Genomic DNA, 15,082 nt, shown 5'->3' on the forward strand with positions numbered 1-15,082 from the left:
AAAACCATCACCCATTATTTCCATAAATGTGCTTAATATCACAACATATTTAAAAGAAGTTTTCCACACAAAGAAGATATTCATTCATGTTATTCATGTGCTATTCAACTTTCACATAATGGAAACAATGTTTTATACAATCTGGTCCATGAGCTTAAAAATCCTTGCTTTTATATGCCTTCATTTATAAAATGCTGATGGGGGAAATTCACCTACTGTCATCCAACACTGTTTTGCATTTTATTCAAACCAAAGATTTTTAGGAAGAACATCCATCTTTCCTAGAATTAGCTGGTTATCCTTGAAGACACACTCTAATTTTTTCCATTTCTTGTATTTCCTAAATATTTTCTGTCCGCACATAGTATTTCTTTAACCAAAGTAATGCTCCATACTTTGGTGTTGGCACTAACGAAATTCTAAATACTTTCCTCGTGATTATATATTCTAAAATATACTATACTGGCCCTAGGCTACAGAAATTTTGTTTTACATATTGGAAATAGTGGTAATGAGGGTGGGGAAATTTTAAAAGACTAATCTCTGAGAAGAAACTGATCAATGCTAAGAGTGGGCAGATGCTATTCCAAATCCCTAATTTTGAGACAGTTTAAACATCAAAGTGTTTTTACATTTCATTTAGTTTTATTCAGTATTAACACAAACTATTCCATTAATTTAAAGAGCTGTTAGAACTCTTAAAGAGTTTTAAAATATGACTGAAATTTCCTCTGAGAGGAGAAATGCTTTGTATGTGATCCAACTAATGCCTTCCAGTCAATTTACTTCCTAATATTTAAAATGTGGAAATAGCTGAATAGACAGACTTAAATGAAGAGCAGCAATGAAAAGAGAAATTGGTTCTTGAGTCTTACCACCCCTCCACCCACTCACACACACACACACAACAGGTACACAGCAAAAGAATTTAGATTTAAAAATCTGTGTGCAAACACAACACAAAATAAAATAGAAGGGAAATAACTCTGTATGATTAGTTCATATGATTAGTATAAGCTTTCATGTTTTCTTGAACAAAATAGGAGACATATTATATCACAGTAACTATTAAAACATAAGAATTTTATGTCGGGAAAAATAATTCGAGAAAGTGCAATTCAAAGGGTAAATTTAGAAAATTTCATCTTGGAATTCTTGCAAACCTGAAACCTTTGCAATCTTTGGATAAATAAAAATGTGACTATGTTAGAAATCTTATTTCAGAGCATAAAAGGGTCAAATATAATCATTTGGTTTCAGTTTTCCTTTTGGATGAGAGCCAGTGGAATCAACTGTAGTGATATTGAGTCGTGCTGTTAATCACACACTTCTCTTATTTTCAGGTCTGCCTGGAAACAACTGTGACAGACAGATAGGGCTGGCACACAGAGATCAGAAATGAGAGAGCCATTTCCAAGCAAAGACCTAGATGAGCCTCAGAGAAGGAGCCATGGACAGACTGCAGAAGTGTTTGAAGCTAAAAAACAGTGCATTTATTTTTAGCGGAGAAAGAAACAGTCTTTCACAAAACTCCCTACCATAAGCCTTTGAGTAAATGGTAATTGTTTATGTACTTGCCAACAGATTCTTTAAGCCTAAATCCTAAAATTGTTTTTAAACATCCACAATGTACCTAGGTTAGAGGGAATGGTGATGGAGGGAAGTGGGACACACAAAAGCGTAAAGGTACTAATCATGTCATATTTCTCATATGGTACTGTTGGGTTTTTTAAAGAAACTTACATAAGCACACAGTGAAGCTTTCCTGGTAACTCAGTTGGTAAAGAACCACCTGCAACGTAGGAGACCTGGGTTTGATCCCTGGGTTGGGAAGATCCCCTGAAGGAGGGCGTGGCAACCCACTCTAGTATTCTTGCCTGGAGAATCCCCAAGGACAGAGGAGCCTGGCAGGCTGCCATCCATGGAGTCGCAAAGGGTCAGACACGACTGAGCGACTAAGCACAGTCCATGCACATGGCATGCTCACTTTCAAGGATATATTTCTTGATAAAACTTTTTAGCATTAGGAGATGCCATTTAGTGTGCTAATATGATTCTAAGCACCTCAGTTATCTGTTAACATACCTTAAAACTATTATAAGAAGTATTTTATTTATGTACACATAGAGCAGTATCACACTCTTCTTAAACGATGTAACATTAAGTTATTTTTCCAGCGACTTTAAGACTAGAATTTTGTCCTATGAAAAATGAAGGAAATTGCCAGAGGAGAGTCAGGAAAAGTAAATCTGAGTAGAAATTTTCCTTTCCCTCCTGAAATATCTGTTATTCCCATAAAATGGCTCCATAACAATAGTTCTGTAAAGAAATTTATGTGGAGATAGACTAAGATGGTTAGAAAATATATCTTTATGGAATTCTCCCCCATTCAGTCTCGCCTCTATCTTCAGCATGCTACCAAGTTTGGTATCAGGAGCACATTGTTTACAGCAATTATTTTTTAATAGAAAGAAGGAAGGGTTGGGGGAGAAATCCCTAAAGTTTTGAAGGCAAATTCCAAAGTTTCCGTTTTAACTTCATATATTCATTTGAAAATTAACGGCTTTTTGCTAATGCTGCATCTTTTGGAATTCATTCAGAAAGGCTTTAACAGCATGTATATTATCTATGGTGAAACAAATCACCAGCCCAGGTGGGATGCATGAGACAAGTGCTCCGGCCTGGTGCACTGGGAAGACCCAGAGGAATCGGGTGGAGAGGGAGGTGGGAGGAGGGATCGGGATGGGGAATACGTGTAAATCTATGGCTGATTCATATCAATGTATGACAAAACCCACTGAAAAAATAAATAAATAAAATTAAAAAAAAAAAAGAAAGGCTTTAAAAAATGGAAATACTGGCAGATTGTGAACCTCAGTGGTACCAATGGTGCCACTGTAACACTTGATTACATAAAGCATGTTGCTATAGTAATAAATATCCCTGTGGCCATGTTTAAAAATATTTAAAAACTGTGTACACACACACACACACATATTTGTCTGAAGGGCAGACCAAAATAAAATATCGAAATACTTAGTGGGACAGTCTATTGTACGTGTGTCCCTTTTATCTTGTCTGATGTTTGGACTCAGATTATCCTAGTCTCTTAGCTATAACCTTAAAACTGCTTAAGGTTCCCTGCCAGAAAGAAGTGAGTTATCTTTCAAGTGGTAGCTTCCATTTAGTTCACTTTCTCAAAGGACCAATATAGAATCTATGCTCAATAACTATGAAGAGCCATTACATTGGAGGAGTGAGAAGCAGGTACCTGGGATAGCAAAGATAATTCATAATAGACAGTGGGCTCATCTTAGGTCTTGGTACTTCCAGGTTGATTTTTACTTTTTTTATAACAGGAAGCTAGACTACAGAAGATATGGCTGATTCATGTCAATGTATGACAAAACCCGCTACAATATTGTAAAGTAATTAGCCTCCAACTAATAAAAATAAATGAAAAAAAAAGAGAAATAAAAAAAAAAGATGTGAAATGATCCATTCAGATCAACCTTGAGATTCTGCTCAAAGTGAGTAGGATTGTATGGAATAGAATGGTGGACTCTTAGTATTATACAAAATGTGTCTCGAGTGTATGTGTTTCTGTCTGATTTTAGGTCTAGTCCCAATAAATATACTCTCCACAAAAAGTCATAATAAAACACTCTTCCAGCACCACATGGCTCAAAGAACCTTGAAGAACCTGGGCATCCACTTGAAAGAACCTATTATGTAGCGCTTACTAGCTTCTGGTCCAGCAAACCAAGAAAAGAAGATCATTCTACCAACTGTATCAAATGCACATTTGAGTAAATTCATGAGATTGAGAATAGGACAAGAACAGAGGAAGAAAAATCCTAGCATAAATAGGCTGGGGAAGGAAACAGTGGCAGCAAAAATCAACAAAGTCTGAGGGATAAGAGACAGGAAATCTGTACTGAATCAGAACTGAAAAATGTTCTTACCATCCAATCTGTTTTCATCAGTTTCCCTAGTGAGGAGGGATTGAGGATTTTATCATTTGTAATCTATTGTATATAAACATGCCTTAGTTAGCTATGTGACAAGTATATATAGTTATAATCCCAAAGTACCTATTAAATTATTTTTATGCATCTTTTTGTTGCCTTCTCAAAGTCTGCAGTTCAAGAATCATTCCGGCTATTAGCCTAGGGCTCCCACCTGGTTATTGCAGCCAGAGTGAACATCCTTATTACCTCAACAAATTCTGTGTCCTTAACTAAGGTGCATCATGTTCTAAACACAAAAGGAAATAAAATTCTAGGATCCATCTTTTCAAGTGATCAAAGTTTATCTGTCAAATATTTTCTCAGTTTCCAAAGAATGATGGCCATTTGCACTAATATAAAACACACTTCTGGACTAGTGGATAGGGAAGAAAATTAGGCTAAATCCAAATTCCTGAAAGATGCTCTGTGATCTTTCTGGCCTCATCTCTATATTGTAGCCATTCCAACTGGTCACGCGCCAGAGCCTTTTGTACCTCAGCACTATTGCCTGCCCTGCCACTTCCATCCAGACTGGCTTGAACTTCCTTGTCTATTTGGCAAATACTGATTTTTAAAGATTTGAGCTTTACATGTCCCCATTAACTCTCAGTAGAATTGTGCTTTATCTCCTTTGTGCCTCAGCTACCCTATATCACCAGTTAATTTTTCTTGCTTTTTCTTTCTATCAACTGTCAGTTGGTTTTTCTCACTAGATTCTATCCCAAGCAGGTTATAAGCTCCTTAAGAGTAGTACTTGTGTCATGTGTCTTCATGACCCTTGAAAGTGTTTGTTGCTCAGTCATGTCCAACTCTTTTGTGACCCCATGGACTATAGCCCACCAGGCTCCTCTGTCCATGGAATTCTCCAGGCAAGAATACTGAAGTGGGTTGCCATTCCCTTCTCCAGGGGATCTTCTCAACCCAGTGATTGAACCCGGGTCTCCTGCATTGCAGGCAGATATGTTAACATCTGAGCCACCAGGGAAACCCTCTTGACACTTGGTCTTAGAATATTGCCTAGAACATAGTGGGCATGCCAGCCACTCTTTCATTATTCATTCATTCATTCATTCAATAAATATCTAAATATGGAATTTTAGTTAGGTCATAATTATTCTGTCCAGGTACATATGAATAAAAGCAGTTACTCATGGAAAGATTTTACAGGCATTCAGTAAGTACTATGTTCAGTAACTAAGTCAGGAATGGTTGGACATGATAATATATGATAATAAGCTTATCTACATCACAATTATTTGTCAACTTGTTAAAAATCCATATTCCTGAGCCACACCTCAAACATACTCAGAGTCTCTAGACATAAAGTTCAGAAATCTGTAATTATAAAAGGAACTCGTGTGATTTATATACATCCTAAAATTTGGAATCATTGGATTCCAAAGAGGGCAGATTTCAGAATTTGATGGATCTGAGAAGGGTTCCAGTTCACCATTTATTAACTATATAACCTTGAAAAAAAAGTCAATTATACTCTTGAGGCCTCAGTTTTCTTACACAGAAAATTAATATAGCAATGTCTCCTCATTGGGTGACTGAGATAGTTATAACATTAGATATGTTAAAGCACCTAGCACTGTGCCCATTACATAGAAGTTCCTGGTAATATCAGTTCCTTTCTTGCCTTCCTCCTCCAGTCTCGCTTTGCTCCTCAAGGTTTCCTCAACATCAGAATATGTGAAAATAACCACTACACATGTCCTGTAGTCAGCCTCCATGCAGAATCCAAACAATTTTGACATCATCACAATAATTTTGAATATGACTGCTTGAAGTCCATGCACGTGCCAAATATTCATTTTGCTTTTACATCTCATGGATCTCTTTAGACTTCGATGCGGGTTATATTAAATTTTTACTTTGGCAGAAATAGATATCCCCTTTCTAAAGTATGCCAAGACTTGCAATCATGTGACAGAAGCTACAGGCATTTGTTGTTGTCGTTGCTGTTTTGTTGCTAAGTGGTGTCCGACTCTTTTGTGACCGCATGGATTGTAGCCTGCCAGGCGCCTTTATCCATGGGATTGTTCAGGCAAGAATATTGGGATGGATTGTCAATTCCTTCTCCAGGGGATCTTCTTCACCCAGGGATCAATCCCACATCTCCTGCATCAGCAGGGGCGGATTCTTTACCACTGAGCCACCAGGGAAGCCTCATAGCCATTTGTTATTTGGGGGACTGTCTGGCAAATTAACTTTCCTCCTCTTCCTTGGAATAACAAGTATTTCTATGATCTTTCATAATATTGCCACTGTTGTTGCAAGAATCTTATTTCACAATATGGAAGAGTCTGTTCCGTTTCTATACCTCAAAAAATACTCTTACCATTAGTTTATTTTGCCTTTTTAAAAAAAGTATAGGGGCTGTATTCACTTTTAAATTGTTGAAAAAGATAAAATAGATACAATTCAGAATTCCATACTGAATTTTTTCATGTTCTTAGTAAGGTAAGAGGAATTTAAAGGTGCTGAAAGAGAATCCTAAATATGAGTTGGAGTTCTAATGTGCCGCTGCAGATAGATAGCTATTCACAATCAGGTCTTATCTGACTTTTGATGATGGTATTGCATCACTGGTTTCTGTAAATTAGGTTCTCTGTTAAAGTAGCATTTGTATGAATACTCATGTAAGATACACCAAATATATGATATGAACTGTTAGAAAATTGTAGTGCTGACTCTGATGGGGAAAATAAACCTTATTATAAGGGAAGCAAATACACAATGAAACACAAGAGAAGCAAGGCATTCTATTTGGCCCTTTAATACTTTCAAATGATAGCTATTATTCAACTAGTTCTAAAGGAAAAGTATATATCATGTCTTGCCTTACATTTAAAATTCAAAGATCTGGAGTTTTTCCTCTACTATGTTCTTTCCTCAGCTTCTTCACTCTTAAGTTAGCTTCTAAATCAGATTCCATCGATACTCATGCAAACATTTGCCAGTTGCTGTGCAACTGTTTCACCTAATTGTGGATTCTCTCTAGTCCACTTCCATTCAGCCTATCCTTTTCATCAGTAAAATAACATTTCCCTTTATAACCACATGCTTTTGAGAAAAGTAATATCCAGTTAATAGAAAATTGGTCTCAGAAGAACTGAATATGAAAAACACTGTTTATTTCTGGTTAGAGGCATGTACACTTATTTTATAATTTCAAATATAAATCTACCCTTGCTAGAAGACCATTCCAGTAGAGGACTCCAACTTGCTTTTACGTGTTATGGAGGGAAAATCCGCAAGAGGTTTTTGAAGACTGACTTGCAACATTACACTTAAAGTGTAGAGTTTTCTCCTGATATGACTATGCAAGTATGGATCTAACTACCTGTTTGGTTGTCCTAGAGTCCAGCTCAGTTTAAGGATCTGCCTTTCTCTAACTACACAAACTCATTTTAATCCATTTATTTCATCTTTTAGCTTCTTCCCTAGCATATTCTCCAATGTTAATTATTTTAAGCCATCCCCAGTCCAACTATATCCCTCAATCTTGAAACTTTTATTACTTTTTTCTGATTTATGTAAATAATACGTGCTTATTGTAAACAAAGAAAAATAGAAAAACAAAAGAAGGACAAAGTTTAATTCATCATTACTGATTTTACCATCCAGATAATATTTATACTACTATTAATCCTTTGGTATACTTCCCTTCAGTCTTTATCCTAAAATATACAATACATACTATGCACACCCATATATTTTGTATTGTATATATTTTTGCATCCTGTCTTGAAATATTTTAAGAATTTTTTTGTTAGGAAATACCTTCCAAAACATTTTTTTTCATTGTATAATATTACAGTATATGAATATACCATAATTTATTGAGAAATAGGATAATACTGTGATGACCATTCTTATGCATCTGTTTTTGGGGGCAAATGTGATTATTATTTCTTTGGAATATTTTTCTAGAATCAAATCACTGATCAAAAAATATAGCTTTTAAAGGTTCTTAATCCTTATTGGCAAATTTTCTCTAGTTTTACCTAATTTACAGTCTTCTAGCTGGTATAAAAGTACCAGTTTCACTCTACTTCATCAACATTGGATGTTATCCTTTCTCTAAAAATCTTTGTCATTTTTTTTTTCAATGGGGTCTTAATTACTTCAACATACTTGAATTGAGTTCATTAAATATTTTAATGTGTTTTGGGTCCAACTTTAGCATATTCCCTTTGCCCATTTTTGTACATTTCTATATTCATCTCTTGTTAATTTATAAGAATTATTCATGTATCAAAGGTCTCGATATTCTATTTAAAGAGTGACCTAACCTCTTTGAAAGTATCAAGGTCATGAAGTGGCCAGCCATTCCCTGGGTCTGAGGGGCACTCTCAGGACATGACAATTTCAGGGCTAAAAGCAGGAAACAGAAATCAGGGTAAGTAGGGATGAATTGGTCATCCTAACTAAGGAACTATTCCGTAGTAAGGGAGACTAAATGCAATTAAATGAAACGTGATCTTGAAGCAGGAAAAATAAAGGTTTACTGTCATGTAGGGAGAAAACTGGTGAAACTTGACTGGTCTGTAGATTAAAGATTAATATGATCAAGACAGTATGGTACTGGCACAAAGACAGAAATATAGATCAATGGAATAAAATAGGAATCCCAGAGATAAATCCATGCACCTATGGACACCTTATCTTTGACAAAGGAGGCAAGAATATACAATGGAGAAAAGACAATCTCTTTAACAAGTGATGCTGGGAAAACTGGTCAACCAGTTGTAAAAGAATGAAACTAGAACATTTTCTAACACCAAACACAAAAATAAACTCAAACTGGATTAAAGATCTAAACATAAGACCAGAAAGTATAAAACTCCTAGAGGAGAACATAGGCAAAACACTCTCCGACATAAATCACAGCAAGATCCTTTATGACCCACCTCCCAAAATATTGGAAATAAAAGCAAAACTAAACAAATGGGACCTAATGAAACTTAAAAGCCTTTGCACAACAAAGGAAACTATAAGCAAGGTGAAAATACAGGCCTCAGAATGGGAGAAAATAATAGCAAACAAAGCAACTGACAAAGAATTAATCTCAAAAATATACTAGAAGCTCCTGCAGCTCAATTCCAGAAAACTAAATGACCCAATCAAAAAATGGGCCAAAGAACTAAACAGACATTTCTCTAAAGAAGACGTACAGATGGCTAACAAACACATGAAAAGATGCTCATCATCACTCATTATCAGAGAACTGCAAATCAAAACCACAATGAGGTACCATTACACGCCAGTCAGGATGACTGCTATCCAAAAGTCTACAAGCAATAAATGTTGGAGAGGGTGTGGAGAAAAGGGAACCCTCTTACACTGTTGGTGGGAATGCAAACTAACACAGCCACTATGGAGAACAGTGTGGAGATTCCTTAAAAAACTGGAAATAGATCTGCCATCAGTTCAGTTCAGTCGCTCAGTTGTGTCCGACTCCTTGTGACCCCATGAATCGCAGCATGCCAGGCCTCCCTGTCCATCACCAACTCCCAGAGTTTACCCAAACTCATGTCCATCAAGTCGGTTATGCCATCCATCCATCTCATCCTCTGTCGTCCCCTTCTCCTCCTGCCCCCAATCCCTCCCAGCATCAGGGTCTTTTCCAATGAGTCAACTCTTCGCAAGAGGTGGCCAAAGTATTGGAGTTTCAGCTCCAGTATCAGTTCTTCCAGTGAACACCCAGGACTGATCTCCTTTAGGATGGACTGGTTGGATCTCCTTGCAGTCCAAGGGACTCTCAAGAGTCTTCTCCAACACCACAGTTCAAAAGCATCGATTCTTTGGGGCTCAGCTTTCTTCACAGTCCAACTCTCATATCCATACATGACCACTGGAAAAACCATATCCTTGACTAGATGGACCTTTGTTGGCAAAATAATGTCTCTGCTTTTTAATATGCTATCTAGGTTGGTCATGACTTTCCTTCCAAGGAGTAAGCGTCTTTTAATTTCATGGCTGCAGTCACCATCTGCAGTGATTTTGGAGCCCAAAAAAATAAAGTCTGCCACTGTTTCCACTGTTTCCCCATCTATTTGCCATGAAGTGATGGGACCAGATGCTATGATCTTAGTTCTCTGAATGTTGAACTTTAAGCCAACTTTTTCACTCTCCTCTTTCACTTTCATCAAGAGGCTTTTTGGTTCCTCTTCACTTTCTGCCATAAGGGTGGTGTCATCTGCATATCTGAGGTTATTGATATTTCTCCCAGCAATCTTGATTCCAGCTTGTGCTTCTTCCAGCCATACGACCCAGCAATCCCACTGCTGGGCATACACACCAAGGAAACCAGAATTGAAAGAGACACATGTACCCCAATGTTCATCGCAACACAGTTTACAATAGCTAGGACATGGAAGCAACCTAGATGTCCATCAGCAGATGAATGAATAAGAAAGCTGTGGTACATATACACAACGGAATATTACTCAACCATTAAAAAGAATGCATTTGAATCGGTTCTAACGAGGTGGGTGAAACTGGAGCCTATTATACAGAGTGAAGTAAGTCAGAAAGACAAATACCAATACAGTATACTAACGTATATATATGGAATTTAGAAAGATGGTAATGATGACCCTATATGCAAGACAGCAAAAGAGACACAGATGTAAAGACCAGTCTTTTGGACTCTGTGGGAGAAGGCAAGAGTGGGATGATTTGAGAGGGTAGCATTGAAACGTGTATGTTACCATATGTGAAGCGAATCACCGGTCCAGGTTCAATGCTTGAGACAGCGTACTCAAGGCTGGTGCACTCGGATGACCCTGGGGGATGTGATGGGGAGGGAAATGGGGGGGGGTTCTGAATGGGGACACATGTGCACCCGTGGCTGATTCATGTCGCTATTTGGCAAAAACCACTACAATATTGTAATTAGCCTCCAATTAAAATTAGTAAATTAGTTTTAAAAAAGAATAATACCATATGCATATTAATTTCCTGATTTTGATAATTGAACTGTGGCTATGGAAAAGAATATCTTTGTTTTTAGGAAATACACACTGAAGTGTTTATGGATAAAGAGACATAATGTCTGAAAATTATTCTCAAACAGTTGGGAGAGAGTAAGAGAATATAATAAAGTTAACATAGTAAAATGTAATGTTAGTGATTGGGGAACATAGAGGGAAGGGTATTTGGAAAATCTTCACACTATGTTTTGTAACTTTTTATAAGCCTGTAATTATTTCAACATAAAATGCTTTATAAAAAGAGATTAATTGCCTGCTATGTACTACAAATATTTTCCCCAGTTTTTCATTTATATCTTCACTTGTTTATATTGTGTGACATTTGTATTTCTTTTTTATTTTACTACTTGCAAATTTTACATCATTCTTCTTTCTGTTTTTCTGAAATACTTCAAGTCCTAGAGAGCAGGCATGAACAGTGTCTGAAACCTCTTGCTGCCCAATATATACTTGATAAATAAATTAATAAGTTAATTTCACTCACCTCTAAAGAATATACATTTTTACATATAATTACTTCTAAATATATTCACGGTTAAATATTTTTATAAACCCATTAATATTATGTATTGGAATTTACTTTGGTTGTACACCATGAGGTAGAGATAAATTTATTCTGTCCTTAAGACTAGTAGTTTTAGCACTATTTGTAAAGCAGATCTTATTTATGGAGTTTTGAAATACACTGAATCGTATACTGAATTTCATCATATACCACTTTCATCATATACTGACTTTTATACTCTTATGAAAATCTGTAGTAGAAGCTTATATTGTTTCAGTAGCCACTTGCTTGAAATGGTTTTCTCCTGAGAAGGAGGGAGGGAGGAAGAAAAAATGAAAGGAAAATGAATTATTGAGAACGTCAACTTTATCCAGAGTTGGCATGGTTACAGGTTGATTAGCAGTTTTCTGACCAGGCATTTAACTAACCCTTTTTCTGCATTAATTTTCTCCTCTGTATAAAATGGATAATAAGTAGTACCTACTTAACAGGACTGATAGAGAATAAAATGAGTTAATATACCTAAAATAATTAGACTGATACACATAGTAAGCATTGTGAAGGATTTGCTACATCATTACTCCTGTGAGTGAGTGAAAGTCGCTCAGTCCATCTGACTCTTTGGGATCCCATGGACTATATAGTCCATGGAGAACTATATAGTTCTCCAGACCAGAATACTGGAGTGGGTAGCCTTTCCCTTCTCCAGGGGATCCTCCCAATCCAGGGATTGAACCCAGGGCTCCCACATTTCAGGCAGACTCTTTACCAGCTGAGCCACCAAGGAAGACCTGAGTTCCTGTACTTTTATTTAATAATGGTATATGTATTTTGTTTTTGCTCCTTTAGTTCCACCTTGTTTCCTCCCACTTTCTGTACTTTAAGTTTATGTCCTTGACTCTCTGTTCTCCATTAAAATGTTCACATCCTTGAAAACAGACTCCTCCGTCAAGGCCTCAAATACCATTTTAGGCAGATGATGAAGAAATCTAAAACTCTAGCTCTGACTTTTTTCTTCAACTCTAGCTTCAACAGACTTAATTCTAACTCCAACAGATCTCTGGATAGCTCCAAAACGGTCCTACCAAGATCTCAATATACTGTGTCACAGATTGAGTTAGTTGTCTTCCTTTTGCCATTGGACAGTGGCATAATTTCTTAATCATTCAGACTTGAAATTTCATCTGTATCTCCTCCCTTCCCAATCTAAGAAGTTTTTAGATCTTCTTGATTTCTTTTAATAATGATTCTCTTATTTAGCTTTTCTGTTGTTCCTACCATAGTTCACGATATGCTTATTTCAACACTTAAACCAAACTTATCCTTCAAACTTCCTCTCTTTCCAATCTTAGCATCTGATGTTGATCAGTCTTCTTAAAATGGGAATTTAAAACATAATCATTTATGTTTTAAATTATTTAATTAGTTTTCTATTATCCATAGATTAAATTTAAATAATAAAACATAATCTCCATGAGGGGAAGAACTTTCAAGCACTTTTTTGCTGATGTAATTTAGTGTCTAGAAGAGTTCCTGGTACATAGTAGGTGACACAGTAAGTGCTTACTGAATGACTGAGTGAATTTATCCTGGCATTCAGAGACTTCCATCATTGCCCTCAACCTCACTACAAATGCACAAACCTCTGATGAATCTACTCCTTTCCCCTAAATATAGTTCACCTATCTTCCTCGTGTCCAATTACTATTAGTTTCCTGCTCTCTATTTCTAAGCATACTATCTTTCTCTTCTCCACCTATGTAAATCCCCTTGACTTTTCAAGGCCCAGCTAAATGGGATGATCTTGGTTAAGCTACATTGATTAATTAGAAATATGCTAAACTCCAGCCCTGTAAAAAGTCTATATCATTGCAGCCTTACATTGTTTATTTTTTACTGGGCAAATGCTTCCTCTCCCATAATCAGATATATTCTATTTGAGGGTATGCATACTCCTTGGATGTTTCTGCAAGAAAAGAGCTCTACTAACTCTAACTAACAAATATTTTCTTTTTATACTCAAAAAACTTAGATACATTTTAGTGATAATTCCATTTAATACAGCATTCAAATATTGACTCAACATTGTGAACAAAAACTATTTTTAATCCTTAAATAATTTAAGGGGAAATGGAGACACAAATTTTGATCAGTAATCAAAAGTAGAAATACTATAGGAATAGAATACTGTAGAAATTATTAAGGTTAAGAATGTATATCTTCCCTTGGCACTGGATTTTTAGGAGGTTTCCAGAAAGCTGTGGCTGTTTGTTACAAAAGTGAGGAAGGGGGCTAGTTACAATGGCTATTTGGCATGTGACACATGAACTAGGTGACCAAAGTTAATATAAATAGTAACAAAATATATCAGTGTTATGTATGCTCAATATTGTGCCCTGAGAAAGGCACAATATCACTTCAGTGGTATTTTAGCTGAATATATAAACTTTGAATCATGAGAATACATAACACAAAGCCAAATTTGGGGAAATTTACAAAATCATTGACCAGTGCTCTTCAAAAGTATCAAAATCATGAAAGATGAAAGAAGACAGGGAATGCCACAGATGTCAGGAGACTAAAGAGATATGGCAATTTATTTAATATCTCAGTTGATTAACTACTGTTGTTGTTGTTTAGCTGCTCAGTCATGTCCAACTCTTTGAGACCCCATGGATGCAGCATGCCAGACTTCCCTGTCTTCCCCAAGGCTTGCTTAAACTCATGTCCATTGAGTCAGTGATGCCATCTAACCATCTTGTCCTCTGTCATCCCCTTCTCATGCTGCCTTCAATCTTTCCCAGCATCAGGGTCTTTTCTAATGAGTCGACTCTTCCCATCAGGTGGCCAAAGTATCGGAGCTTCAGCTTCAGCCATCAATCCTTCCAATGAAGGATTTCTTTAAGATTGACTGGTTGCAACTCCTTGCAGTCCAAGGGACTCTCAAGAGTCTTCTCCAATACCACTGTTCAAAAGCATCAATTCTTTGGCACTCAGCTTTCTTTATGGTCCAACTCACATCCATAGATGACTGCTGGAAAAACCATAGCTTTGACTAGATGGACCTTTGTGAACAAATTAATGTGTCTGCTTTTTAATATGCTGTTTAGGTTTGTTATGGCTCTTCTTCCAAGGAGCAAACGTCTTTTAATTTCATGGCTGCGGTCACCATCTGTGGTGATTTTGGAGCCCAAGAAAATAAAATCTGTCACTGTTTCTATTGTTTCCCCATCTATATGCCATGAAGTGATGGGACCAGATGCCATGATCTTAGTTTTTTGAATGTTGAGGTTTTTTTTTTTTCCATTTATTTTTATTAGTTGGAGGCTAATTACTTTACAATATTGTAGTGGTTTTTTCCATACATTGACATGAATCAGCCATGGATTTACATGTGTTCCCCATCCTGAACCCCCCCCTCCCACCTCCCTCCCTATCCCATCCCTCTGGGTCATCCCAGTGCACCAGCCCCTAGCACTTGTCTCATGCATCCAACCTGGACTGGCGATCTGTTTCACACTTGATAGTATACATATTTTGATGCTGTTCTCTCAGATCATCCC

The sequence above is a fragment of the Cervus canadensis genome, chromosome 2 (assembly GCF_019320065.1).
Source record: "Cervus canadensis isolate Bull #8, Minnesota chromosome 2, ASM1932006v1, whole genome shotgun sequence".
Classification (NCBI taxonomy): Eukaryota; Metazoa; Chordata; class Mammalia; order Artiodactyla; family Cervidae; genus Cervus; species Cervus canadensis.